This window comes from Taeniopygia guttata, chromosome 2 (assembly GCF_048771995.1).
Source record: "Taeniopygia guttata chromosome 2, bTaeGut7.mat, whole genome shotgun sequence".
Taxonomy (NCBI): Eukaryota; Metazoa; Chordata; class Aves; order Passeriformes; family Estrildidae; genus Taeniopygia; species Taeniopygia guttata.
In genome coordinates this window covers 55,378,251-55,393,104 of record NC_133026.1, presented here as the reverse complement: position 1 = coordinate 55,393,104, position 14,854 = coordinate 55,378,251, and the positions used below count along the sequence as shown (strand labels likewise).

At 35.0% G+C, this 14,854-nt stretch overlaps 1 protein-coding gene across 10 annotated transcripts in view; it reads left to right on the top strand.

The window, feature by feature from the left end:
• The window catches only part of CDH12 (cadherin 12), a 638,254-nt gene that overhangs the window by 460,262 nt on the left and 163,138 nt on the right, over positions 1-14,854 (top strand). The window lies entirely within an intron of this gene.

The following is a 14,854-nucleotide window of genomic DNA, read 5'->3' as shown; positions in this document are numbered from 1 at the left end:
AGAAAGTTATAAAGAAAATAGTAAATAAAACAAATATACAAATGTATGTAAAGACATAAGGATATATAAGTCCGTCTTGTCCATCTTGGGAATATGTCCTTTAGCAGTGTATGGGTACAACTCATCCCTGATTTGGCAAATACAAGGAAAATCCCTCCCCTCCCTGCCACCCCCACTACCCCTTTTTTATTCACTCTGGAAGATACAAAAAAATATAACTTCCAGTATTTTGAGAAAATGAAGGTGTTTCTATTAGGGCAGTGAGGCGCTGAAATACTTTTCTAGGAAGCAAACCTCTAGATTTGTCTACTGATTCTTCCAACTAGGATATTGGTATAAATATTTTGCCTGTTATTTTGCAGTTACAGCATTGAAGAAAACCTCTGCTTTGGTAATTAAAATGTGAGCAAAAGCAGAAAATAAACATTTTCAAAACAAGAAAGGTAAAAAAGTAAGGTGTTTCAGCAATCATCATGAGACTGTATAGAAATATTATTTTATAAAAGGATATTAAGAATTGCTGAAATTGACTTGTTATTGATCTTTCCGCTCGTAGCTTGGTGAAAAGGTCTTTTAGAGTGTGAGATTTTGCACAAATCATAGAGACCACTCTTTCCAACACTTTAGATGTTCATGGAGGAAAGAGTAGAGATTCATTATAGACCTGTTATTCAGTACACTACAATCCAGCATCCACTGGGCATGAGACACTGCAGGGTGTAGTTAAGTCATTAGAGCCTGGTAATTTATATACATTTCCTTTCAAGTTACCCTATACGTCACTGTTACTGCAAACTAAGATTTTAAACAAAGGCAGCAGACTTGTTACTCTGTTATAAAAACATACTTTCTAAGGTAGCATGCAGGTTACTTCACTTTGGGGAAAAAAAGTTTGACCTATTTATATGAACCTTGGCTGCACAAGGAAATAGAACAAGCTGTGAAAGACCATTGCATAGGCCAACAGTTCAAGCTATAGATTACAGAGCCTAAAGTGGTAGTTAGTAAATCAAATAATGCCTCTCAGCAAGTAACACTCCTTCCTTCCAAAAGAATAGTGACTGCATTAAATTTGTAAAAAATGTTCCTTGCCAAATTTCTGGAAACTTTTTCACTTCCATTCATGGTACAGAAGAATCATTCTGTAATGTAACTCATAAAAGACAAGGTACAGGCTTTTCCTTATCTATCTTACAAGCATGGAATTAAAGAAGAGTAAAAAGAAATCTGGCAACCTGCAAAGGAGAGCCTTGCAGAGTTTTCAGCTGCTGTCCTGTCATATACTGAATTAGCAAAATAACACATTGCCAATAAAATTTAAATAATCACATTCTAGGACAGCATGAGCAATATGAGGAAAGATGTACTGCATTTGTTGGACTCTATCTTCTGCTGGTAATGGAAAGTGTGTTGCTGGCTGACTCCTAATTTAAAAAAGGAAAAAAAAAAGCACTAACTGGTTATATTTTATCGTAATATTTAATATAATATGACCTTAATTAACATCTGTTCTGGGCATGCCCTGTTGGAAAACAATATGTTATAAAAATCTGAGTGCTTCGAAAGGCTGATGAAAAGAAGGCAGGAAATTAATGCTCAGAATTAATCACCACCTTCTTCATCTGAAAAAATGACTCTCACTCTCTGTGTTGGTTGAACTCCAGGCAGCAGCCAAGCACCACACAGCTGCTTGCTCACACTCCCCCACAGCAGGAGGGGTGGAGAGGAATTGGAAAGGTAAATGCAAGAAACTCATGGGTTTAGATTAGAACAACTTAATAACTGCAACAATAATAATAACAAAAACAACTTTAATTTTAATTTAAAAAGTAATAAGAAGAGGCAAATAAAACCCAAGAAAGACAAGCGATGAAAATGAAAACAGTTGCTCACCACTAACTGACTGATGCTCACCCAGTCTCTGAGCAGCAGCCCTGTGGCAAACCTTCCCCTTTATATATTCCTGATCATGATGCCACGTGGTGTGGAATATCCTTTTGGTCAGTTGGAATCAGCTGTCCTGGCTGTTTCCACTCTCAAGTTCTTATGCAGTCTCACCTATTTGCTGTTGGGGTGGTGTAAGAAGCAGAAAAAGCCTTGGTTCTGAGCACTGATCAGCAGCAACCAAGACAACTCTGAGTTATCAAGTTTCCAGCACAAATCCAAGCCATAGTCCCATACTAGTTATTATGGAGAAAAATTACTTCAGCCCAATCAAAACCAGCACACACTCCACTGTTACTATGATATTTTCCTTTTATTAATTTTGGGATGAAAAAACTATTTTTGACAACACTTTAAGATTTGATGCAGTGAAGTATTGAAGGTCTTGTATAAAAGCTTAAAAATTGGCAGCAGGCTTCTGTGGGAACAAGTAATCAGCATAATACACAGAAAAAAATAAAGTGACTTCAGCATGCACAAATGGAGGCAAAAGATCCTGATCTACTTATTATGTACAGACATTGTAAAGTTTTAGTCATGAGCTATTGACAATGGCGTAGAAAAAGACACTGAAGGTCAGTCACCAGAGAATGACTAATTACCACCATGCTTTATCTTAGTAGTAGCAATGAGCTACATATCTGTACAACATCAAAATGTTTGTTAATTATGTGGTTTTATTGTAGAGGGAAAAATACAAAATTAGTAGTGTTTATTGATTGTTTTTGGCAATAATATGTATCAGTGGTTCACCAAGGGAAGAGAGGAGATGGCTGTTCTCTGACTGAGTAAAATAATGTTAATTGGTCAGTCAAGCCCAGGAATAACAAACAAACATATCTAAGGAAGGAGAAAAGTACTTTTTTTACACAAAAGGCAGAGTCAGCTGATTTTCTCTGTATGTACTTGATATAGTAATTTTCCAAGAGAAACAATGATGCTGCCTGGGTGCAATGGGAGAATGGATGGGAGAATATGGCTTCAGGAATGTAACATTTTGCAAAAATGTAATGATTTTTGGTGGAGGCAGTAAAGCAGAGATTCTCTCTGACAGTACTGTCTGGGGTATAAAGAAAAGATTATAAATGCTTCTGCCATCTAACCTTCAAGAGCATATCAGCTATATCTGATTTTGAGAGGAGGAGAAAGAATATTATTGTTTAACCTTAGCTAAATATACCAAGTTGCTCTTGTGAGCACATTAAAATTATTAAAGTTGAAGAGAGCAAAAAATTTGATAAAGGGAGAAATATGCATTTTACTTTAACTTGGATCCAGTTAAGGTATTTTTTAAATGTGTTGATAACTGCTTGCCACTTAGATATTATGAACATAAGAATAGGATGAACCTAAACATATCTCCAGCATGGTTTAGAGCAACCAATAATGTGAGTCTTCATTTCATCTCCATAGATGAGGCACGATAAAGAGCAAAAAACCAGGTGTGAAAGCCCAAGAAGCTTACTATGGTGCCTACAAATCCTTTTGATTTTTCTTTCAGCCATATATACATCCTGGTGATTATCATGTTATTGGTAGTTAGAATACACAGAGTAAATGGTCAGTTTAAGTGTAGAAAGTTTGTGAATTGAATAAGAAAATCAAATTTTGATCAATGTGTAGAAGACAAATTCAAATTGATGCTCACTATCATAGATAAATAACACTAAAAATATGATCAATTCATCTTGAAAATAATTGTACATTTCGGCAAGGTATTGTAGAGCAAAAGAGCAGCATATATTTAGCAAAAGCAGAAAATTGCATGCAATGCTATTAAGATGTAATTGTTATAACAAAGGTTTTACAGAGAATATTCACTACTCTATGTAGGAGAGAGATCAATAGTATTCATGAGACAGTGCACTTGAGTAATCAAATTTCTTCTTCCTTTTTACACAGAATAACTTTCCTTTGAGCACTACACAATTTAGATCAGCCACAAATTATAAGTCAAAAAATAAATTGGTGTATTTTTTACAAAGATTGAAATCAACCTGAAAAAATTGTAATGGAGTATAGTTTTTCTTTTTTTATTCCTTTTAATTTTCTTTATTTTTTCCCCACCCTGGTTGGCTTTCCTTCCTTAAAATCTCACTGGTTTGTGCTGTCATGAGCACACTGAAACTGACTGTGTTTTGGATGCTCTTTTTGGAGCTCTCTTTGGATGCTGTCTTTGTGGGCATTTCAAATTTACATGTGTGATAGATCATAAAACCAAATGCATGTTGCATGCTCTGTGCATGTGACTTGCTGCAACATGAAGGCATCAACAAGTCAGTCTTAAAAGAGTAATCTTGGAAGCTGAAGAAAGCACTTGCTGTGCCAGGTCATGTAGCTTTTAAGTAACATGGTAATCTATCAAATTAATTTTGCATTCTCAGAATGCAGTTTTTAAAAGTGGCATAACCTTTTAGATAAGAACCTTTTGGCATTTCAGTCTATCACTTATAGCCAAGAAGGACTAAGCCAATGCTGAAGACACATGGTTGGATTTAATTCAAATCCTAGCTCTGTTTGCCTTAGTGGATTTTTCAGATCCCTTTGCTCTATATTCAATTCCATCTTTGTGAAATACAGTTGCTGGTATTCATATTCTGTGAGGATCTATCAAGATGTTTTATTCATTAGTGCCTAAAAAAGTAATGTGCTACACTCTGAAGAGTTTATTTATATGATATATATGGATGTATAAATGAACAGTTCTAGTATATACACTACTTATTATTATTTGGATAGGTATTTAGTTTTTTTTGGTCTTTAGAAGATTATGAAAACAATGTTTTATCTAGTAAATACACTTTTTCTTTAATGTTTAAAAGGTTTTATGTGCTTTTTGTTCACCACTATCAAATTGTGCTATAAATAACCATACTGCTACATTATAAACTCTTTATTCTTTCTTATTTCCACAAAAGTTCTTTTTGTGAGGTCATTTTTTTTCCCTGCATAGGATTGAAAAAAAAATGAAAACAAATTTTTTGTGCATTGTAATGTATATTTATCTTGGTTTTATTGCAACATTCAGGATTAAAGTTAAGGAAAATAGTAGGGAAATATATATTAACATTGTGACTGTAAATCTTAAAGTAGAATTTCACTCGTGCCAGTACTTTCTGAAGGTGTATGCTAAGTGTGTTAGATGCAGGGGATCTATAAAGGAAATTAGGATTTTAAAGGCAAGTTTTTCCTTTACAACTGAAATTCTACCAACAACAAATAGATGACAAATGATGTTGACCTGTTTTTAAAGAACAGCATAGTGAGGAGATCCATGGAAGGACATTATACTACACAGAAATAAAATGTTAGGAAACTCAATATGTGAAACATTAAAAAGTGTTACATATATCTCCTTCCAATGCAAAACTGAATGGACTGTTATCAAGTTTTGTTTCCTCAACTGTAAACAGATAACATAAAAATTCTCCTTTATTATACGTGTAGTGGATTCAGAAAGCCATAGTATTAAGGTCAAAGAATGAAGTTGTAGTTGCCTTGTTATTGACAAGGGTTTTTAGAAGAAGAACATTTTTACCTTTTCTGACTTCCTTCCCTTTGCTTCCTCATTTTTTCCTTGTCTTTTCCCTGGTTGACTCCAAAGCTCAGAAATGATGGTTTCCAGTTTCAGCTTCTGAACTGAAAAATAATTTTGTGGAGTGAGTGAACGAACACATGCTTTTGAACAGACAAATGAGCAGAACCAAAGCACCACCAGGAAAAATGGTCCATAATGACCATTGAATGTCATGCTGTTTACCCAGGGCAATGTGTGCTCACATCCCACTGTGCTTTGCAGCTGTTCTGAATAGAAGAAACACTGACTGTCCTAAAATATGTTATCTACAGTGACCATATGCAGAAAAAAAGAGGCACAGGAAATTTAGACTTTCTAAGAGCTCCCAGAACTGCAACTGCAATATATCCTAGAAGTAAATTTTCCCCAAATTCTTGATAAAATTATTGAAATTTGCACCCCTGAGCATGTATAATGCTTTTTGAATCTTTGTAGCATAAGAATGAGGAAAGTCAAGTATCAGTTTTTCAGGACATTAGGGACTTGAGTTCATTTCAGGTGGAACTGATGTATACTGGTTTGTTTTGGTTTTTTTTTTAAGCTTCCCTGCAAGCCACTTTTTCTTCTTCTGAAATGCCACTTTAAAATGCCTGCAGGTCCTGTGAGCACAAACGTTTGTTTTGCCATCCATATCATTGCTCTAAAACGCACTCCACAAAGTGGGAAAAAAGTAAGAAATTATCTGTTGAGCTTTTTCAAACATTATTTTCACAGATCTTTAGCCTCTCTTCTCTTTTTTTTTTTTTTCTGATCAGCTTTACCAAAATAAAAGGGAGCCAGAAGACTCAGAGAAATTAATTGTAAACTGACATGTTGTTGATTTCATGCCTTATATGGATGCAAAATTTTAGATTTTTCACTTACACACAGGCCTTAATATTCTTTTTTTTGATGTTTGACTTTGCTTTTTACTTTTTTCTCCTGGTTTGGTTTTGGTTTGACTTTTTCGGTTGTTGTTGTTGTTTTGGGGTTTTGTTTGTTTGTTTGTTTGTTTTGGTGCAGGGAGGGGTGTTCTTGCAGGCTTAGCGAATGCTACTCTTTTCAGCTGTGTTTTTCTAGGCTCTTTAATAAGCCTAAGATTTTTGTGTCAGTTACATTGATAAAAATCTTCAACAATGCCTTGCTTGTCTTTGGTGCTTGTCTAGGTGTCTCTCTGTGTATTTGAAATACAGAATCTTTTATCCTTGTTTTAATTTTAAGATCTGATCACTGATTAGGAGAAAGTGGCTTGTGAACTCCTGTGGGAAAGTTTGCTGCATACCAAATTATTTGTTTTGTGCTTGCATAACAATGAAGCATCGAGTCTGTCGCTGATTATAGAGTTAAATGGTGTTTTAAAAAAAAGCGACAATACACCAGAAAAAAGAGCAAAATAAACATTTTCTATCTGTTTGTCTCCTTCCCCACATTAATTTTATTTTCTTCGAAGCTCCAAATTGTCTGTGCAAAATGCACATCTGCCTCCTTCAGAGGATTCAGTTTCAAGCAATGTCATAACCCACCCAGGCTGTTAAAGTGACACACAAGACTTTCCTCACCCTTTTTCATCCTCTCTGAAATATTTTAGGGTGGAAGAGAAAGTGTTTAGATCCTCCGGGTGATTTCTGCTCAGCCGAGCTAATCCCATTATCCATTAGTCATGTTTACATCAGGCTAACAGCTAATAACTCATGTGGAACTCTGTAACCATCTTTAATCTGTTCTTCATCCAGAAGCCTGGCTTTCTCAGATTATTAATGGTGATGGGTGAGTGTCCTGTCAGGCATCTGCTCCTGGAATTGCAAAGCGACACAAGGTCAGCCCTTTCAGACCAGCTCTCTGGGGTGACATATGGTAATCACATGTACCACTCCTCCCAAGGAAAAGAACTGACTATCTCATACAGGGTCTCAAAAGAGTCATTGTTCTCACTCAACTCACTAAAGAGTTGAATTTTCCCTTCTGAAAAAGTTGCAGATAGTCGTAGAGAGAATTGTGACTGACTGTCAGCTTGGTTGCAGGCTGTTTGTATACAAGGGAGTCTTCTTTTGTTGTAAAATGATTATACAGAAGATTTCAGAATCCCAGTAGGCATACAAATGCCAAAGGATGCCCTGAGAATGAAATAAACCATGGATGACATACTGTGAAGAAATTATTTTTTAATTCTTTTCTGACTGACTTACACAATTCAGTGTACCAACAGTATTATAGAGCAATAATCATTTTGCATTCATTTAGGTATGAGTACTTGAAGGTGTGAATAGTTACTATAGTTTTCATGCATGTTTTTGTAGACAGCAAGATTCCCCCTTAGCATCAATATAATAATATCAAATCACATCTTTAACCTTAGGCTCTATAGGATAAGTGAAATTGAAATAGGGTGAAGAACTAGTTTAGGCTGTTTCTATTCAAGAGGGCAAATCTGTTCTATTGTTGCAATCAAAATGAGCAAGTGTAAGCATGTCAGGCTAAGTGATCATGCTTTTCATCCTAGACCATGCTCAAGAAGCCTTTGTCTATTGAATAAAGATGATATGCAAGTATCCTGCCAAGCTTCAGTTTGTGAAAACTAAATGAAGCCAAGAGCAGACCTTGATAAGAAACCTGTAGTTTATGCAGCCCTGAAATGTTAAACATTCTCAGAGGGGTGTTACTACTTTCGTGATTAAAAAAAAAATCAACAAAACCAAAAACCAACAAAACCAAACAAACAATCTAACAAATAAACACCCCAACCCTCCAACAAAATTATTTGGTCATGTAAGCCTGTCAGGAATGAAAAATATGTTCTGCTGTGCAACAGTCTCCTTTATTCATCCCAGTGTAAAATCTTTCAGGTTGAAATAGACAACCAAATCCTTATCTTAACTGACATCATATCTGCAAGCAGATAATGTTTAATTGAATAAAAGAGAAAATATAGGGATGTCATGGGATCTGTTAAATTGTGAATTATCTCTTGATGGAAATGGAAAGCAATCGGCAAACTCAGTTAAAATTTGACTGCATCACCTTATTCCAAAGAATAATTTATATATATATATATATACGTATATATATATATATATATATATATATATATATATATATATTTATTTATATATTTATATATACACATATATATATATATATATATTTATATATATATATATGAATAGGTATAACGGACTTTAAAATATTTTCAGACATAAAATCTCTTTTCGTTTATAAATAAATAAAAAATCTGTTTCTTCCCCTTTTTCTTTCAGAACTACTCATAGACTCATAGCGCCATAAAGTCACACAATGTTTTGGGCTTTGGAAGGGAGGCTAAAAGTCATCTAATTCACACCCCTTGCCGTGTGCCACTAGACAACCTGGCCTTGAACAATTCCAGGAATGGGGCATCCACAATGTCTCTAGGAAACCTCTGCTAGTGCCTCACCACCCTTTGAGTAAAGAAATTCTTCCTGACATCCAATCCAATTCTCCCCTCTTTTTTTTTTTAAATCTTTCCCCCTTGTCCTGTCTGCCAATGTAAAAATTTGCTCTAGATAGTTTCCATAAGGTCCCTTTGAATAACTGAGTGCTATTAATGAGGTGTCTCTGAAGCCTTCTCTTTGCCAGTCTGAACAACTCCAACTCTCTCAGCCTGTCTACATAGGAGACATGCTCCAGCCTTCTGATCTTCTTCATGGCTTCTTCTGGACTCTCGCCAACCTGTCTGTCTATGCCCTCCTTGTGCTGGGGACCCCAGATCTGGATGCAGCACTCCAGGTATGGTCTCAGCAGAGGAGAGGGTCAGAATGACCTCCTGTGCCTTACTGGCCATGCTGCAGGATATTTTTTGCTTTCTGGATGCACTGTTGGCTCATGTCTATCCTTCTGTCCACAAGAACCTCTAAGTCTTTCTCTGAAGGGCTTCTTTCAATTAGTTATTTTTCAGTCATTTCTGGGATTGCCCTGGCCCAGGTGCAACACCTTGCATTTGGCCTTGTTGAACCTTGTCACCTCAGTTCTCTAATTTGGTCAGGTCCCTCTGGACAGCATCCCATCCTTCAGGTTTGTCAGCTGCATAACTCAGCTTGGTTTCATCTGCCAGCTTGCTGAGGGTGTGTTTGATCTCATTGTCTATGTCACTAATGAAGATGTTAAAGAATATCGGTCTTATGACAGAGCCCTGTGGGACAAAATAGTATAAAGTATTAAAAAAAAAAAACCAAGCCCCAAACCCCAAGATTTGTGCAATAAAGATTAAAATTGGTTGAGCATTTTAAGTTTGTTTTTTTGGTTTTTTTTTTTACAGAATTAAATGTAATCAGTTTAACCAAATTATCTTTATTACTTCCCTTTCCTAAATCAGAAGCACCAGGGTATGGGGAGCCGTGGTTTCATAAGAGAGAAATCCTAATTTATTTTGTGGCCTTTGACTCAAAGCAAGGACTTTCTGTTACCGTATATAATGGGGAAAAGTGGGAAGAGAACACAAGTGACAAAAGTGGCTGAAGAAAGGGAAGCCAATCTTGCATACCCCATGGAAGTTGGTTTGCAAGCCTTGAGATCCTGAGCAGGTGCAAGAGCATGGGCCTGCCAGGAAACTTTGTGTTGACAGAAGGATGGAAATTCATGCAAATAAGTCTTTCTTGTCACAGCTTAGCATTTGATAGATGAAAATTATGCTGATTTTATAGAATTAAACTGTCATTTTATGGAGAGAATTATTTAGAACTGCTGGGTTATAAAATTCAGTCGTGCACATAAGTAAAGGCTGACTTCAAAATCTTTACCTCTGAGTCCTTGCTCTTCCTGCTGGCTTCCAGGAACACTGGCCTCCTTTGAATAACTCTTTCTGTGGCTCAATTTCCTCTGCTTCTAACTGCTGGATTTCTGTAGTCTCCAACTTATAAGGTCATTGCCCATCATGGGGACATAGATTTTATCTCTCTGCTAATATGAGATGTTAAAGCATCTGGGCAGACTTCTGGCTTGTGTTTTATGTTGAAAATTACTTTTATAGTTTCCTGTGTCTGCTTTCCAGGATGGCACCTCTTAATCTTCTCTTTTTCTCTTCTGTTTGTACCTCCAACAACTGATATCTCCAAATGGAATTTATTCCATTTAATTTATGACAGCAGTGGCTTCAGGGTGCAGGGCTATCACTGTACTTGGGTTTATTCCTTTTTTTTTTTTAACTTGTTTTTTTTTTGTTCAAAAAGATTTGCGGAGCTTCTTTTATTAAAGGGCAATGGAAAACAATTGCTATACAACACTGCAATATACTGTTTTTATGAGAGGCCTTACCTTAGAATGTTTTAATGAATGGAAAATAGGCTGGTTTTTTTTTTTTTTCTTTTCTGTTTAGGAAACTCTTTCTGAACAACTTTGTTTTACAGTTGTTCTTGATTTTAAATTAGGATTGAACTAAAAAATTGATAATCCCAAAAGGGAAGGAATCTGTTTCAATTTGTTTCTTTCTTTAATTACAAATAAAGTGCAATTTACAAAGAGATGGCATTTCAAAATACCATATGACATGAAAAAAAAATTATTTTTAGTTTTTTTTTTTAATTTTGAAGTAAATAGATTTTGTTCATTATTGAATATTTTAATTTCAAAATTTTTTTGATTCTAAGTGGTAGTTTATGTCTGAAAATACTTTGAAAAAGTCTGAAGTGAAAAGAAGTTTTCAAAAATATTTCCTCATTTCTAAAATATTTTTTTTTAGTTTCACCTGATTTGACTTAGTTTAGCCAACTATAGCATTTCTGATAGAATTTTTTCATGTAAGTTTTCAGCCATATTTGCCTTTCATTAAACAATGGAAAGACAGTTCAGATCTAAAAGTTTAAAAAAGAAAGAGCTTCCCATCTTGCAAAATTTCCTACTTCATATAATCCTAATATAAATCTAATTCCATTATTTTTTGAGTCTGTACATGCCTCTTTTATTTTGCCTCTGTTTCCTATAGTCTAAAAAAGAAAACTAAAGCAGTATCAGAAGAGAAAATGTCACGGAAGGTTGTATGAAAAGATTAGACATTTAAAATGGCTACTTGTCTTTTCAGCTTCTGTCATGTTTTCTTTTGCAATTTCTCATCTTCTTAATGTCTCAGTAAGTGTCCAATTCTATTTTTCACAACTTGAAAGTTTTCTGGCCTTCTTAGTTTTGCTGTACTTTTTGAGTGCTGCAGTAAGAATTTGGTAAATAAGGACTATTTCTCTTATTAATTCCTTACTCTGAAAGAAAGCAATATGTATTCTAGCATCTCTTGTGTTAGCAATTTATCCATTTAGTCTTACATTTTCATCATCTTATTATCTCCTGCATCACCTTCTGTAACCGCAAGAAGCTTTTGGGACATGAATACCATTCATTTTATTTCTTTCGTGAAATTTAAATCTATAGTTCCAGTTTTGACAAGAGAAAATTACAAAATATAGCATGGAATGTAAAAGTGCTACAGTAAGTGCTTTCAATTTGAAAAATAAATGTTGTGGGTACACAGTCAAAATTAGAAAATGCATTTGAGTTTTGTGCAGGGAGTTTATACTCTTTGAGATAACACATTATATTTGGGATTGGAGCTTTTTTTCAGCAGAAGAATATATTTAATTTTCTTATTTTCACTTCTAAGAACTGGACCACTGTCCTTTGTAGAAAATCGAAGATATATCAAATATCTACTTTGTTTCTTTTTTTACTGGTAAACAACCACTTTCTTGGAGTCCATACAGTATGAGAAGGGAAACTGCACCTTAAAAGCATTTGGGGAAGTCATATTATTGGCAGTGTCCTTCAGGAATGCTTTTTCTTTAGGAAAACTAGATGGGGAAAGGATTTTTTGCATTGTATTGGGAAGATTAATTTATGTTATTCAGCAGAAAATATATTTTGTGTTTTTCTGAGAATTTACCACTTTTAGGCATGCCTATAATGAATAAACTTTCATTTTCTTAGGTATGTATAAACATGTCTCTGTGTGCCTTACTATTTATGCATACATATATACAGAGAATACAAAATGAAGGGATATTTGCTGTCCTGAATTTCTTGGCCTGCAGGTTAAAGCAAATGTAGTTGTCAAGAAAGCTTTGTTTTGGTATCATAAGAATGACTGAAAATTATATTATTTTTTAAATAAGTTGAAGAAACTTAGAGACCTGAGAATTTTGCCTTGTTTTCTTAGAAGAAAAGAAATCAATAAATGAAATTGTAATACTTAGTTTTGGCTCTGCTCTGAGAAAAATTTCTACTGCTTTTGTTTTTTTGTTTTGTTTTTTTTTTTTTTTCTATTTTTTTAAGTGATTAAATGCCTAATCTTTGCAGAACAAATGGGATGTGTGGAAGGTGAAGCTTTGTTACCTCCCATAGGCTGAAAGGCACATCAACTCTAAAAGATGGTTAAAAGTCTTACATTTGCTGCAAAATCTTGAAAAAACTAGTGCTCTTCAAAATCAGATTGGCAGCAGTTTGGTCTCTTTATTTCAGAGATCGCATCAAACAGGAAACATGAACTAAATCATCAAGGATGCTGTAATTTTTTCCATTGCTCACACAAGCAAACAAATTCGGAGATTTAACATGGCATATAGTCCAACATCCTATACAAGCTGATCATGAAAAGACATATGATGCCCTATGCTAATATGTATCCAAAGCTTGCCCTCGTTTTCAAAGTATTCGGCACACATGACCTCTGAAACAGACTTCTTTAATTCAGGTGTCTAACTGCAGACTTAATGTCTTGTTTTAACATGCTGTTACTTCTTAATGCAAAGTCTCATCTCCTCTCCCTTCTCTTTGATCTCTTCTAAATACTGTTTCTAAAATTCATGAAGAGAAAAAACAACAGCAAAGAGAGTGAGATAGGGAAGGTGATTAATTAGTGACCAATAAAGGGGTGACTTGATTGATGTGTTGACATGCTGGAATGCTGGTGCTGTATTTAGCTCTTAATTTTTCTACCTTGAGCCAGTATGATAACTGGGATGTTGCACAGTTCTAAATCTGTGGATTTAGGGGGAAATTAGAAATTCTCTGCACCTCATCTGCAGGCTTTCTTACCTAACTGTAGTGTAATTATTTCTCGGTAATAGTAGAATATTAAAGTCTGTAACCTGTCTGAAAACTCTCATTTGCATATCTATTATTCAGCTTGTTTCTAAACAAGGGCTGAATAAGTCAGTCTTTTTCATTGATTAGCTGAGAGCCATTTTAGCTGCCTTATTAAGAAATAATCACAACAATTCTTTCTGCTCTGATTGTGTGCTGCTGCCCAGCCAGGCTGTCAAGTATTGCTGCAGATGCTAACTAGTTAAATATTTAATTATAATTAGTGATGCTTGAATACCATAATGATGGCTAACACAGGTAACAGAGAACTACAGCCTTTTTTACTGAGCCAGTAAGAGCCTTCAGAAGACATAGTACTTTATGGGTTTGAGGGTTATGTATCCTAGAGAATTAGTGGCTCATTCTGTGCAAATGACAAACCTGAATCTTGGAACCTTGTTTTTCCTTCTCATTTCCTTTGGGGACACTAGATTTGTTCCTGCACTTTTCATTATTACGCAAATAAATTCTGTAGAAACCTCATTATACTTACTCAAACAAAAGTAGTAGGATAGCCCCTTACTTCAGCAATATGAAAACATAGCTAGTGGTTTAAAGTTTGTGACCTTAATACCAGTCCAGGTTTTGAATTGCTGAACAGAGATTCTCTTTCACACGCATCAGATGAGAGGTGTGTCTGATGGACTCCTGTCTGGTCTCTCTCCTTCTTTGGTCCTCACCTGGAATTCTTTCTCTGGGTCTAAACAAAGCAGGTAAATAGGTGGAAATACATCTGGTGGTTTAGCAGATGCTGAGGAACAAAAGGGTTGCAAGTGGTGAGTCAGTCACGGGAGTTTGCTGCATTATGCTTTGTCTGAAAAAACAAAGGAGTAGTAAAGCCAATAGTGGCTTATATAATCTAAAAAGTACAACTTTATTCCATTTCCAAGTTGCAGGCTTTAGGTTTAAGTGTTCTTTAATGCCATAAACCATATAAAAATATGTATGTGTATCAAAAGGGGTAAAACCAAAGAATTGGTTTTGTTCTTTTTGAAAAGTAAAATACGACTCTTCCTGAGGATAAAACTCTCCCAGGAATTTCAAAAGCTCTAAAATCAGAGAGTTTTAGCTAAAGTGAGGTAAAGTGATAAAAGCATTTCAGTTGGAATTTTCATAAGCAGTAAAATTTTACTGTCTTTTATATCATCAATTGCTTTTAATATCTTATAACACTCAGGAAAGCAAATACTTCATTTTATGTTCAATGAACTGTTTTCTTCATATATCTTAATGATCTGTCATAATATGATGAGAAAT